Source organism: Phyllobates terribilis, unplaced genomic scaffold (assembly GCF_046119375.1).
Source record: "Phyllobates terribilis strain yellow unplaced genomic scaffold, ASM4611937v1 Scaffold_13__5_contigs__length_258822181, whole genome shotgun sequence".
NCBI lineage: Eukaryota > Metazoa > Chordata > Amphibia > Anura > Dendrobatidae > Phyllobates > Phyllobates terribilis.
The window spans coordinates 181,587,108-181,602,320 of NW_027362773.1; positions in this window are offsets into that span (position 1 = coordinate 181,587,108).

Here is a 15,213-nt window from a genome sequence, read left to right on the forward strand (position 1 = left end):
TTTGAAAATTTCACTTTTTTGTGAAAATCTCCGCTAAATGAGGTTATATTATGTTAGAGGGCATCCCAGGAGAGCTCCAAATGTGTGGGTAAAATATATATCCCACAGGGGGAAAATTGAAAAAAGTTGCAAAAAATTTTTTGTGTGGACTTAGAAAATTTTTCACACATGTGTCAGACTTCCAGAGAGGGGAGCATGTCAATGAGCGCATCCGATTTCAGCTCCAGAGCGATTTGCGCGATGAGTCCTTCATACTTAGTCGTTTTTGCAAAATTTCTGACTTTTTTTAAAATTTCACTTTTTTGTGAAAACATCCGCTAAATGAGGGAATAATATGTGAGAGGGCATCCCAGGAGGGTTCCAAATGTGTGGGTAAAATTTATATCCCACAGGGGGAAATTGAAAAAAAGTTGAAAAAATTTTTTTTTGCGGACTTTGAAAATTTTCACACATGTGTCATACTTCAAGAGAGGGGAGCACGTCAGTAAGCACATCCGATTTCAGTTCCAGAGCGATTCATCCGATGAGTCCTTCATACTTAGTCGTTTTTGCAAAATTTCTGACTTTTTTGAAGATTTCACTTTTTTGTGAAAACATTTGCTAAATGAGGGAATAATATGTTAGAGGGCATCCCAGGAGGGTTCCAAATGTGTGGGTAAAATATTTATCCCATGGGGGGAAAATTGAAAAAAAGTTGAAAACATTTTTTTTTGTGGACTTAGAAAATTTTCACACATGTGTCAGACTTCCAGAGAGGGGAGCATGTCAGTAAGCGCATCTGATTTCCGTTCCAGAGTGATTCGTCCGATGAGTCCTTCATACTTAGTCATTTTTTGGAAAATTTCTGACATTTTGAAAATTTCACTTTTTTGTGAAAATCTCTGCTAAATCAGGTTATACTATGTTAGAGGGCATCCCAGAAGGGCTCCAAATGTGTGGGTAAAATATATATCCCACAGGGGGAAAATTGAAAAAAGTTGAAAAAAAAGTTTTTTCGTGGACTTAGAAAAATTTTCACACGTGTCAGACTTCCAGAGAGGGGAGCATGTCAGTGAGCGCATCCGATTTCAGTTCCAGAGCAATTCGCGCGATGAGTCCTTCATACTTAGTTGTTTTGGAAAATTTCTGACTTTTTTGAAAATTTCACTTTTTTGTGAAAATTTCCCCTAAATGAAGGAATAATATGTTAGAGGACATCACAGGAGGGTTCCAAATGTGTGGGTAAAATATATATCCCACAGGGGGGGAAATTGAAAAAAAGTTGAAAAAAAATTTTTTTTGTGGACTTAGAAAATGTTCACACATGTGTCAAACTTCCAGAGAGGGGAGCATGTCAGTAAGCTCATCCGATTTCAGTTCCAGAGCGATTCATCCCATGAGTCCTTCATACTTAGTCGTTTTTTGGAAAACTTCTGACTTTTTGAAAATTTCACTTTTTTGTGAAAATCTCCGCTAAATGTGGTTATACTATGTTAGAGGGCATCCCATGAGGGCTCCAAATGTGTGGGTAAAATATATCCCACGGGGGGGAAATTGAAAAACAGTTGAAAAAATTTTTTTTTGTGGACTTAGAAAATTCTCACACATGTGTCATACTTCAAGAGAGGGGAGCATGTCAGTAAGCGCATCCGATTTCAGTTCCAGAGCGATTCATCCGATGAGTCCTTCATACTTAGTCGTTTTTGCAAAATTTCTGACTTTTTTGAAGATTTCACTTTTTTGTGAAAACATCTGCTAAATGAGGGAATAATATGTTAGAGGGCATCCCAGGAGGGTTCCAAATGTGTGGGTAAAATATTTATCCCATTGGGAGAAAATTGAAAAAAAGTTGAAAAAATTTTTTTTTGTGGACTTAGAAAATTTTTCAACTTTTGTCAGACTTCCAGAGAGGGGAGAATGTAAGTAACCGCATCCAATTTCAGTTCCAGAGCGATTCATCTGATGATTCCTTCATACTTAGTCGTTTTTGCAAAATTTCAGACTTTTTTGAAAATTTCACTTTTTTGTGAAAATTTCCCCAAAATGAGGGAATAATATGTTAGAGTCATCCCAGGAGGGTTCCAAATGTGTGGGTAAAATATATATCCCACGGGGGGGGTAAAGTGAAAAAAGTGGAAAAAAAAATTTTTTGTGGACTTAGAAAATTTTCACACATGTGTCAGCATTCCAGAGAGGGGAGCATGTCAGTAAGGGCATCCGATTTCAGTTCCAGAGCCATTCATCCAATGTGTCCTTCATACTTCTCATGATGAGTCCTTCATACTTAGTCGTTTTTGCAAAATTTCTGACTTTATTGAAGATTTCACTTTTTTGTGAAAACATTTGCTAAATGAGGGAATAATATGTTAGAGGGCATCCCAGGAGGGTTCCAAATGTGTGGGTAAAATATTTATCCCATGGGGGGAAAATTGAAAAAAAGTTGAAAAAAATTTTTTTTGTGGACTTAGAAAATTTTCACACATGTGTCAGACTTCCAGAGAGGGGAGCATGTCAGTAAGCGCATCTGATTTCCGTTCCAGAGCGATTCATCCGATGAGTCCTTCATACTTAGTCATTTTTTGGAAAATTTCTGACATTTTGAAAATTTCACTTTTTTGTGAAAATCTCTGCTAAATCAGGTTATACTATGTTAGAGGGCATCCCAGGAGGGCTCCAAATGTGTGGGTAAAATATATATCCCACAGGGGGAAAATTGAAAAAAGTTGAAAAAAAAGTTTTTTCGTGGACTTAGAAAAATTTTCACACGTGTCAGACTTCCAGAGAGGGGAGCATGTCAGTGAGCGCATCCGATTTCAGTTCCAGAGCAATTCGCGCGATGAGTCCTTCATACTTAGTAGTTTTGGAAAATTTCTGACTTTTTTGAAAATTTCACTTTTTTGTGAAAATTTCCCCTAAATGAAGGAATAATATGTTAGAGGACATCACAGGAGGGTTCCAAATGTGTGGGTAAAATATATATCCCACAGGGGGGGAAATTGAAAAAAAGTTGAAAAAATTTTTTTTTTGTGGACTTAGAAAATTTTCACACATGTGTCAAACTTCCAGAGAGGGGAGCATGTCAGTGAGCGCATCCGATTTCAGTTCCAGAGCAATTCGCGCGATGAGTCCTTAATACTTAGTCGTTTTTTGGAAAACTTCTGACTTTTTCAAAATTTCACTTTTTTGTGAAAATCTCAGCTAAATGAGGTTATACTATGTTAGAGGGCATCCCAGGAGGGCTCCAAATGTGTGGGTAAAATATATATCCCACGGGGGGGGTAAAGTGAAAAAAGTGGAAAAAAAAATTTTTTGTGGACTTAGAAAATTTTCACACATGTGTCAGCATTCCAGAGAGGGGAGCATGTCAGTAAGGGCATCCGATTTCAGTTCCAGAGCCATTCATCCAATGTGTCCTTCATACTTCTCATGATGAGTCCTTCATACTTAGTCGTTTTTGCAAAATTTCTGACTTTATTGAAGATTTCACTTTTTTGTGAAAACATTTGCTAAATGAGGGAATAATATGTTAGAGGGCATCCCAGGAGGGTTCCAAATGTGTGGGTAAAATATTTATCCCATGGGGGGAAAATTGAAAAAAAGTTGAAAAAAATTTTTTTTGTGGACTTAGAAAATTTTCACACATGTGTCAGACTTCCAGAGAGGGGAGCATGTCAGTAAGCGCATCTGATTTCCGTTCCAGAGCGATTCATCCGATGAGTCCTTCATACTTAGTCATTTTTTGGAAAATTTCTGACATTTTGAAAATTTCACTTTTTTGTGAAAATCTCTGCTAAATCAGGTTATACTATGTTAGAGGGCATCCCAGGAGGGCTCCAAATGTGTGGGTAAAATATATATCCCACAGGGGGAAAATTGAAAAAAGTTGAAAAAAAAGTTTTTTCGTGGACTTAGAAAAATTTTCACACGTGTCAGACTTCCAGAGAGGGGAGCATGTCAGTGAGCGCATCCGATTTCAGTTCCAGAGCAATTCGCGCGATGAGTCCTTCATACTTAGTAGTTTTGGAAAATTTCTGACTTTTTTGAAAATTTCACTTTTTTGTGAAAATTTCCCCTAAATGAAGGAATAATATGTTAGAGGACATCACAGGAGGGTTCCAAATGTGTGGGTAAAATATATATCCCACAGGGGGGGAAATTGAAAAAAAGTTGAAAAAATTTTTTTTTTGTGGACTTAGAAAATTTTCACACATGTGTCAAACTTCCAGAGAGGGGAGCATGTCAGTGAGCGCATCCGATTTCAGTTCCAGAGCAATTCGCGCGATGAGTCCTTAATACTTAGTCGTTTTTTGGAAAACTTCTGACTTTTTCAAAATTTCACTTTTTTGTGAAAATCTCAGCTAAATGAGGTTATACTATGTTAGAGGGCATCCCAGGAGGGCTCCAAATGTGTGGGTAAAATATATATCCCACAGGGGGGAAAATTGAAAAACAGTTGAAAAAATTTTTTTTGTGGACTTAGAAAATTTTCACACATGTGTCAGACTGCCAGAGAGGGGAGCATGTCAGTAAGCGCATCCGATTTCAGTTCCAGAGCGATTCATCCGATGAGTCCTTCATACTTAGTCGTTTTTGCAAAATTTCTGACTTTTTTGAAGATTTCACTTTTTTGTGAAAACATCTGCTAAATGAGGGCATAATATGTTAGAGGGCATCCCAGGAGGGTTCCAAATGTGTGGGTAAAATATTTATCCCATGGGGGGAAAATTGAAAAACAGCTGAAAAAAAATTTTTTTGTGGACTTAGAAAATTTTCACACATGTGTCAGCCTTCCAGAGAGGGGAGCATGTCAGTAAGGGCATCCGATTTCAGTTCCAGAGCCATTCATCCAATGTGTTCTTCATACTTCTCATGATGAGTGCTTCATACTTAGTCGTTTTTGCAAAATTTCTGACTTTTTTGAAGATTTCACTTTTTTGTGAAAACATCTGCTAAATGAGGGAATAATATGTTAGAGGGCATCCCAGGAGGGTTCCAAATGTGTGGGTAAAATATTTATCCCATTGGGGGAAAATTGAAAAAAAGTTAAAAAAAAATTTTTTTGTGAACTTAGAAAATTTTTCAACTTTTGTCAGACTTCCAGAGAGGAGAGAATGTAAGTAACCGCATCCGATTTCAGTTCCAGAGCGATTCATCCGATGAGTCCTTCATACTTAGTCGTTTTTGCAAAATTTCAGACTTTTTTGAAAATTTCACTTTTTTGTGAAAATTTCCCCTAAATGAGGGAATAATATGTTAGAGGGCATCCCAGGAGGGTTCCAAATGTGTGGGTAAAATATATATCCCACGGGGGGGTAAATTGAAAAAAGTTGAAAAAAAAATTTTTTTTGTGGACTTAGAAAATTTTCACACATGTGTCAAACTTCCAGAGAGGGTAGCATGTCAGTGAGCACATCCGATTTCAGTTCCAGAGCGATTCATCCGATGAGTCCTTCATACTTAGTCGTTCTTTGGCAAATTTTTGAGTTTTTGAAAATTTCACTTTTTTGTGAAAATCTCCGCTAAATGAGGTTATACTATGTTAGAGGGCATCCCAGTAGGGCTCCAAATATGTGGGTAAAATATATATCCCACAGGGGGTTAATTGAAAAAAAGTTGAAAAAATTTTTTTTTGCGGACTTTGAAAATTTTCACACATGTGTCATACTTCAAGAGAGGGGAGCACGTCAGTAAGCACATCCGATTTCAGTTCCAGAGCGATTCATCCGATGAGTCCTTCATACTTAGTCGTTTTTGCAAAATTTCTGACTTTTTTGAAGATTTCAATTTTTTGTGAAAACATTTGCTAAATGAGGGAATAATATGTTAGAGGGCATCCCAGGAGGGTTCCAAATGTGTGGGTAAAATATTTATTCCATGGGGGGAAAATTGAAAAAAAGTTGAAAAAATTTTTTTTTGTGGACTTAGAAAATTTTCACACATGTGTCAGACTTCCAGAGAGGGGAGCATGTCAGTAAGCGCATCTGATTTCCGTTCCAGAGCGATTCATCCGATGAGTCCTTCATAATAAGTCATTTTTTGGAAAATTTCTGACATTTTGAAAATTTCACTTTTTTGTGAAAATCTCTGCTAAATCAGGTTATACTATGTTAGAGGTCATCCCAGGAGGGCTCCAAATGTGTGGGTAAAATATATATCCCACAGGGGGAAAATTGAAAAAAGTTGAAAAAAAAGTTTTTTCGTGGACTTAGAAAAATTTTCACACGTGTCAGACTTCCAGAGAGGGGAGCATGTCAGTGAGCGCATCCGATTTCATTTCCAGAGCAATTCGCGCGATGAGTCCTTCATACTTAGTTGTTTTGGAAAATTTCTGACTTTTTTGAAAATTTCACTTTTTTGTGAAAATTTCCCCTAAATGAAGGAATAATATGTTAGAGGGCATCACAGGAGGGTTCCAAATGTGTGGGTAAAATATATATCCCACAGGGGGGGAAATTGAAAAAAAGTTGAAAAAAAATTTTTTTTGTGGACTTAGAAAATTTTCACACATGTGTCAAACTTCCAGAGAGGGGAGCATGTCAGTAAGCGCATCCGATTTCAGTTCCAGAGCGATTCATCCCATGAGTCCTTCATACTTAGTCGTTTTTTGGAAAACTTCTGACTTTTTCAAAATTTCACTTTTTTGTGAAAATCTCAGCTAAATGAGGTTATACTATGTTAGAGGGCATCCCAGGAGGGCTCCAAATGTGTGGGTAAAATATTTATCCCATTGGGGGAAAATTGAAAAAAAGTTGAAAAAAATTTTTTTTGTGGACTTAGAAAATTTTTCAACTTTTGTCAGACTTCCAGAGAGGGGAGAATGTAAGTAACCGCATCCGATTTCAGTTCCAGAGCGATTCATCCGATGATTCCTTCATACTTAGTCGTTTTTGCAAAATTTCAGACTTTTTTGAAAATTTCACTTTTTTGTGAAAATTTCCCCAAAATGAGGGAATAATATGTTAGAGGGCATCCCAGGAGGGTTCCAAATGTGTGGGTAAAATATATATCCCACGGGGGGGTAAATTGAAAAAAGTTGAAAAAAAAATTTTTTGTGGACTTAGAAAATTTTCACACATGTGTCAGCCTTCCAGAGAGGGGAGCATGTCAGTAAGGGCATCCGATTTCAGTTCCAGAGCCATTCATCCAATGTGTCCTTTATACTTCTCATGATGAGTCCTTCATACTTAGTCGTTTTTGCAAAATTTCTGACTTTTTTGAAGATTTCACTTTTTTGTGAAAACATTTGCTAAATGAGGGAATAATATGTTAGAGGGCATCCCAGGAGGGTTCCAAATGTGTGGGTAAAATATTTATCCCATGGGGGGAAAATTGAAAAAAAGTTGAAAAAATTTTTTTTTGTGGACTTAGAAAATTTTCACACATGTGTCAGACTTCCAGAGAGGGGAGCATGTCAGTGAGCGCATCCGATTTCAGTTCCAGAGCAATTCGCGCGATGAGTCCTTCATACTTAGTCGTTTTTTGGAAAACTTCTGACTTTTTCAAAATTTCACTTTTTTGTGAAAATCTCAGCTAAATGAGGTTATACTATGTTAGAGGGCATCCCAGGAGGGCTCCAAATGTGTGGGTAAAATATATATCCCACAGGGGGAAAATTGAAAAAAGTTGAACAAAAAGTTTTTTCGTGGACTTAGAAAAATTTTCACACATGTGTCAGACTTCCAGAGAGGGGAGCATGTCAGTGAGCGCATCCGATTTCAGTTCCAGAGCAATTCGCGCGATGAGTCCTTCATACTTAGTCGTTTTTTGGAAAACTTCTGACTTTTTCAAAATTTCACTTTTTTGTGAAAATCTCAGCTAAATGAGGTTATACTATGTTAGAGGGCATCCCAGGAGGGCTCCAAATGTGTGGGTAAAATATATATCCCACAGGGGGGAAAATTGAAAAACAGTTGAAAAAATTTTTTTTGTGGACTTAGAAAATTTTCACACATGTGTCAGACTGCCAGAGAGGGGAGCATGTCAGTAAGCGCATCCGATTTCAGTTCCAGAGCGATTCATCCGATGAGTCCTTCATACTTAGTCGTTTTTGCAAAATTTCTGACTTTTTTGAAGATTTCACTTTTTTGTGAAAACATCTGCTAAATGAGGGCATAATATGTTAGAGGGCATCCCAGGAGGGTTCCAAATGTGTGGGTAAAATATTTATCCCATGGGGGGAAAATTGAAAAAAAGCTGAAAAAAAATTTTTTTGTGGACTAAGAAAATTTTCACACATGTGTCAGCCTTCCAGAGAGGGGAGCATGTCAGTAAGGGCATCCGATTTCAGTTCCAGAGCCATTCATCCAATGTGTTCTTCATACTTCTCATGATGAGTGCTTCATACTTAGTCGTTTTTGCAAAATTTCTGACTTTTTTGAAGATTTCACTTTTTTGTGAAAACATCTGCTAAATGAGCGAATAATATGTTAGAGGGCATCCCAGGAGGGTTCCAAATGTGTGGGTAAAATATTTATCCCATTGGGGGAAAATTTAAAAAAAGTTGAAAAAAAATTTTTTTGTGGACTTAGAAAATTTTCACACATGTGTCAGCCTTCCAGAGAGGGGAGCATGTCAGTAAGGGCATCCGATTTCAGTTCCAGAGCCATTCATCCAATGTGTCCTTTATACTTCTCATGATGAGTCCTTCATACTTAGTCGTTTTTGCAAAATTTCTGACTTTTTTGAAGATTTCACTTTTTTGTGAAAACATTTGCTAAATGAGGGAATAATATGTTAGAGGGCATCCCAGGAGGGTTCCAAATGTGTGGGTAAAATATTTATCCCATGGGGGGAAAATTGAAAAAAAGTTGAAAAAATTTTTTTTTGTGGACTTAGAAAATTTTCACACATGTGTCAGACTTCCAGAGAGGGGAGCATGTCAGTGAGCGCATCCGATTTCAGTTCCAGAGCAATTCGCGCGATGAGTCCTTCATACTTAGTCGTTTTTTGGAAAACTTCTGACTTTTTCAAAATTTCACTTTTTTGTGAAAATCTCAGCTAAATGAGGTTATACTATGTTAGAGGGCATCCCAGGAGGGCTCCAAATGTGTGGGTAAAATATATATCCCACAGGGGGAAAATTGAAAAAAGTTGAACAAAAAGTTTTTTCGTGGACTTAGAAAAATTTTCACACATGTGTCAGACTTCCAGAGAGGGGAGCATGTCAGTGAGCGCATCCGATTTCAGTTCCAGAGCAATTCGCGCGATGAGTCCTTCATACTTAGTCGTTTTTTGGAAAACTTCTGACTTTTTCAAAATTTCACTTTTTTGTGAAAATCTCAGCTAAATGAGGTTATACTATGTTAGAGGGCATCCCAGGAGGGCTCCAAATGTGTGGGTAAAATATATATCCCACAGGGGGGAAAATTGAAAAACAGTTGAAAAAATTTTTTTTGTGGACTTAGAAAATTTTCACACATGTGTCAGACTGCCAGAGAGGGGAGCATGTCAGTAAGCGCATCCGATTTCAGTTCCAGAGCGATTCATCCGATGAGTCCTTCATACTTAGTCGTTTTTGCAAAATTTCTGACTTTTTTGAAGATTTCACTTTTTTGTGAAAACATCTGCTAAATGAGGGCATAATATGTTAGAGGGCATCCCAGGAGGGTTCCAAATGTGTGGGTAAAATATTTATCCCATGGGGGGAAAATTGAAAAAAAGCTGAAAAAAAATTTTTTTGTGGACTAAGAAAATTTTCACACATGTGTCAGCCTTCCAGAGAGGGGAGCATGTCAGTAAGGGCATCCGATTTCAGTTCCAGAGCCATTCATCCAATGTGTTCTTCATACTTCTCATGATGAGTGCTTCATACTTAGTCGTTTTTGCAAAATTTCTGACTTTTTTGAAGATTTCACTTTTTTGTGAAAACATCTGCTAAATGAGCGAATAATATGTTAGAGGGCATCCCAGGAGGGTTCCAAATGTGTGGGTAAAATATTTATCCCATTGGGGGAAAATTTAAAAAAAGTTGAAAAAAAATTTTTTTGTGGACTTAGAAAATTTTTAAACTTTTGTCAGACTTCCAGAGAGGGGAGAATGTAAGTAACCGAATCCGATTTCAGTTCCAGAGCGATTCATCCGATGAGTCCTTCATACTTAATCGTTTTTGCAAAATTTCAGACTTTTTTGAAAATTTCACTTTTTTGTGAAAATTTCCCCTAAATGAGGGAATAATATGTTAGAGGGCATTCCAGGAGGGTTTCAAATGTGTGGGTAAAATATATATCCCACGGGGGGGTAAATTGAAAAAAGTTGAAAAAAAATTTTTTTTGTGGACTTAGAAAATTTTCACACATGTGTCAAACTTCCAGAGAGGGTAGCATGTCAGTGAGCACATCCGATTTCAGTTCCAGAGCGATTCGCGCGATGAGTCCTTCATACTTAGTCGTTTTGGAAAATTTCTGACTTTTTTGAAAATTTCACTTTTTTGTGAAAATTTCCCCTAAATGAAGGAATAATATGTTAGAGGGCATCACAGGAGGGTTCCAAATGTGTGGGTAAAATATATATCCCACAGGGGGGGAAATTGAAAAAAAGTTTAAAAAAAATTTTTTTTGTGGACTTAGAAAATTTTCACACATGTGTCAAACTTCCAGAGAGGGTAGCATGTCAGTGAGCACATCCGATTTCAGTTCCAGAGCGATTCATCCCATGAGTCCTTCATACTTAGTCGTTTTTTGGCAAATTTTTGAGTTTTTGAAAATTTCACTTTTTTGTGAAAATCTCCGCTAAATGAGGTTATACTATGTTAGAGGGCATCCCAGTAGGGCTCCAAATGTGTGGGTAAAATATATATCCCACAGGGGGTTAATTGAAAAAAAGTTGAAAAAATTTTTTTTTGCGGACTTAGAAAATTTTCACACATGTGTCATACTGCCAGAGAGGGGAGCATGTCATTTGCTAAATGAGGGAATAATATGTTAGAGGGCATCCCAGGAGGATTCCAAATGTGTGGGTAAAATATTTATCCCATGGGGGGGAAAATTGAGAAAAAGTTGAAAAAATTTTTTTTTGTGGACTTAGAAAATTTTCACACGTGTCAGACTTCCAGAGAGGGGAGCATGTCAGTAAGCGCATCCGATTTCCATTCCAGAGCGATTCATCCGATGAGTCTTTCATACTTAGTCATTTTTTGGAAAATTTCTGACATTTTGAAAATTTCACTTTTTTATGAAAATCTCTGCTAAATCAGGTTATACTATGTTAGAGGGCATCCCAGGAGGGCTCCAAATGTGTGGGTAAAATATATATCCCACAGGGGGGGAAATTGAAAAAAAGTTGAAAAAAAATTTTTTTTGTGGACTTAGAAAATTTTCACACATGTGTCAAACTTCCAGAGAGGGTAGCATGTCAGTGAGCACATCCGATTTCAGTTCCAGAGCGATTCATCCCATGAGTCCTTCATACTTAGTCGTTTTTTGGCAAATTTTTGAGTTTTTGAAAATTTCACTTTTTTGTGAAAATCTCCGCTAAATGAGGTTATACTATGTTAGAGGGCATCCCAGTAGGGCTCCAAATGTGTGGGTAAAATATATATCCCACAGGAGGTTAATTGAAAAACAGTTGAAAACATTTTTTTTGTGGACTTAGAAAATTTTCACACATGTGTCAGACTGCCAGAGAGGGGAGCATGTCAGTGAGCACATCCGATTTCAGTTCCAGAGCGATTCATCCGATGAGTCCTTCATACTTAGTCGTTTTTTGGAAAACTTCTGAATTTTTGAAAATTTCACTTTTTTGTGAAAATCTCCGCTAAATGTGGTTATACTATGTTAGAGGGCATCCCAGGAGGGCTCCAAATGTGTGGGTAAAATATATATCCCACGGGGGGGAAATTGAAAAAAGTTGAAAAAAATTTTTTTGTGGACTTAGAAAATTTTCACACATGTGTCATACTTCAAGAGATTGGAGCATGTCAGCAAGCGCATCCGATTTCAGTTCCAGAGCGATTCATCCGATGAGTCCTTCATACTTAGTCGTTTTTGCAAAATTTCTGACTTTTTTGAAAATTTCACTTTTTTGTGAAAACATCTGCTAAATGAGGGAATAATATGTTAGAGGGCATCCCAGGAGGGTTCCAAATGTGTGGGTAAAATATATATCTCACAGGGGGTTAATGGAAAAAAAGTTGAAAAAAATTTTTTTTGCGGACTTAGAAAATTTTCACACATGTGTCAGACATCCAGAGAGGGGAGCATGTCAGTAAGCGCATCCGATTTCAGTTCCAGAGCGATTCATCTGATGAGTCCTTCATACTTAGTCGTTTTTTGGAAAACTTCTGACTTTTTGAAAATGTCACTTTTTTGTGAAAATCTCCGCTAAATGAGGTTATACTATGCTTGAGGACATCCCAGGATGGCTCCAAATGTGTGGGTAAAATATATATCCCACATGGGGAAAATTGAAAAGAAGTTGAAAAAAATTTTTTTTGTGGACTTAGAAAATTTTCACACATGTGTCAAACTTCCAGAGAGGGGAGCATGTCAGTGAGCGCATCCGATTTCAGTTCCAGAGCGATTCAGTCGATGAGTCCTTCATACTTAGTCGTTTTTGCAAAATTTCTGACTTTTTTGAAAATGTCACTTTTTTGTGAAAAGCTCCGCTAAATGAGGTTATACTATGTTTGAGGGCATCCCAGGAGGGCTCCAAATGTGTGGGTAAAATATATATCCCACAGGGGGAAAATTGAAAAGAAGGTGAAAAAAATTTTTTTTGTGGACTTAGAAAATTTTCACACATGTGTCAGCCTTCCAGAGAGGGGAGCATGTCAGTAAGGGCATCCGATTTCAGTTCCAGAGCCATTCATCCAATGTGTCCTTCATACTTCTCATGATGAGTCCTTCATACTTAGTCGTTTTTGCAAAATTTCTGACTTTTTTGAAGATTTCACTTTTTTGTGAAAACATCTGCTAAATGAGGGAATAATATGTTAGAGGGCATCCCAGGAGGGTTCCAAATGTGTGGGTAAAATACTTATCCCATTGGGGGGAAATTGAAAAAAAGTTGAAAAAAATTTTTTTTGTGGACTTAGAAAGTTTTTCAACTTTTGTCAGACTTCCAGAGAGGGGAGAATGTAAGTAACCGCATCCGATTTCAGTTCCAGAGCAATTCATCCGATGAGTCCTTCATACTTAGTCGTTTTTGCAAAATTTCAGACTTTTTTGAAAATTTCACTTTTTTGTGAAAATTTCCCCTAAATGAGGAAATAATATGTTAGAGGGCATCCCAGGAGGGTTCCAAATGTGCGGGTAAAATATATATCCCACGGGGGGGAAATTGAAAAAAAGTTGAAAAAAAAAATTTGTGGACTTAGAAAATTTTTCAACTTGTGTCAAACTTCCAGAGAGGGGAAAATGTGAGTGAGCGCATCCGATTTCAGTTCCAGAGCGATTCACCCGATGAGGCCTTCATACTTAGTCGTTTTCAGAAGTCACAATTTTGACTTCCAGGACCCGCAAAACGTTGATAAATTTAGCCCGCTCCCCAGTTCCAAGCGTTTTGAGGTGTCCCCGGTTGCAGTAATGCAGCCTGACCACTAGATGTCGCAAAAGAGACAAAAAATGAAAAAGAACCAGAATGAGGAAATTCCAGGGAGCCGAATCCGCCTGACAGTTCCAGTCGATCGGGTACTTTTTGGCATGCGTCCCTAAAGTGGGTATAGGGTAACACTCCATGCAAAGACCCATTTTTGCACACCACCGGCAGAATATATGAGAGAGAGGTACCTCTAAGCCCCGACACATTTTGACTCATTTAAGCTGGTTTTCACCTCCGTACGCTCGGGTACGAGTCCCTGTTCGGCAGGAGGTCTGCACCTTGGCTGAACCCAAGCTTCCGCAGCTGCGTGGGGGGACTTTTGCTGGTCGCCTATCCCAAGTCAGAGAGGTGTTCCTGGGTTGAAGTGAGCCTGGCCAGACCCCCCCGTGGGCCCTGGTTCTCCACATGGGGGCACCGTCAAGGCTATAATCTGGATTTTTAGGCTGAGGAGAGGCTCCATGAGGGCGGATGCTTTTGTGGCTTCGACCCCAGTGCTGTTCCACATCCAGTACCCCCTCTGCAAGGGCGCCTGTACCCGAGTCTCGCTTCCAGGACTCTTGGGCACGTATCTCCTGATGACAGGGGTTTGCAGCCTCCGTACTTGGGCAAGTCCCTCCACGCACCCCTGCTCTTCCTCCGATCGATCTGTCGCAGCGCTCCCGGTGGGGAGGTGGCGCCGTTCACTTGGCCCGGGCTTTGGAGCTCGCGCCGGCTTAAGGTGAGCGGTCCCCTTCCTCCTCTACCCCTGGGCTTTCGACACCTATCTTTGGGCGCGCATGCCGGCCTCGCCTCCCGTCCGCGGAGGTGGCCGAGCCGTGGGGAGTTTGACCTGACCCGAGTGAAGGCAGTGGTCCGACGACCCGCACAAGCAAACGGCGGGGCGCCCACCCACCCTGGCATGGGGCCTGTCGTCCGAATCGCTCCCTGTGTGGGGAAGCACAACGATCTTCTCCGAGGGTGGCCCTTTTCTTCCAGATGCATACCCGGCCAGCGGAGGCCCGCGCCGCCCCTTGTGTCTGACAGGGCGGCCTCCACGGCGGTGGCGACAGCAGCGGCGGTGGGTGGCGTCTCCGCGCCACTGCCGAGCTTCGCGATTTCCAGTCATTTCCCGAGCCCCAACGTCAGTGGGGAGGATGACAGAGGTGTTGAGGCAGGCAAAGGGGGTTCTCACCGTGCGGTGTGCCCCAGCCCGACCGTCGCCTTTCCCCCTCGACCCTCGTCCTCCCAGGTGGCTCGGCAGGGAGAAGGAGAGAGAGAGCGAGAGAGGGAGAGCGGTAACCCCAGAGCCAAGGGGTTAGATGGAGAACTGGAGAAGGAACGAGGGCCAAGAGGTAGGTAGTACGGTGAAAGGCCGACCTGGGGTTCCCCTCGCGCTCCCGCTCCCTGGGCGAGAAGCAGCCCTGGGAAGAAAAGCCGCTCGGGCATCCCTTTGAGGTTAAGGGCGCGAGCGGGAAGAGGGATTACGCTGGAGGGCGACGCCGACACGGCCAGGCCGACGACCACCCACGCGACCTCCGCGTCGCCGGGTTAGTGCCGGAGCCGCGGTGGACAACGACGGCCAGCCCCCCTCTCCCAATCCTCGTGCCTGTCCGCCGGTGGGTCGAGGACCCCCCGCGGCGGAGGCAGGTCTAAGCCAGACGGTGGGGCCACAGAGGCCCACCCCCGCACGCCATCTCCCCAAGCGACCTTGTGTGTCAT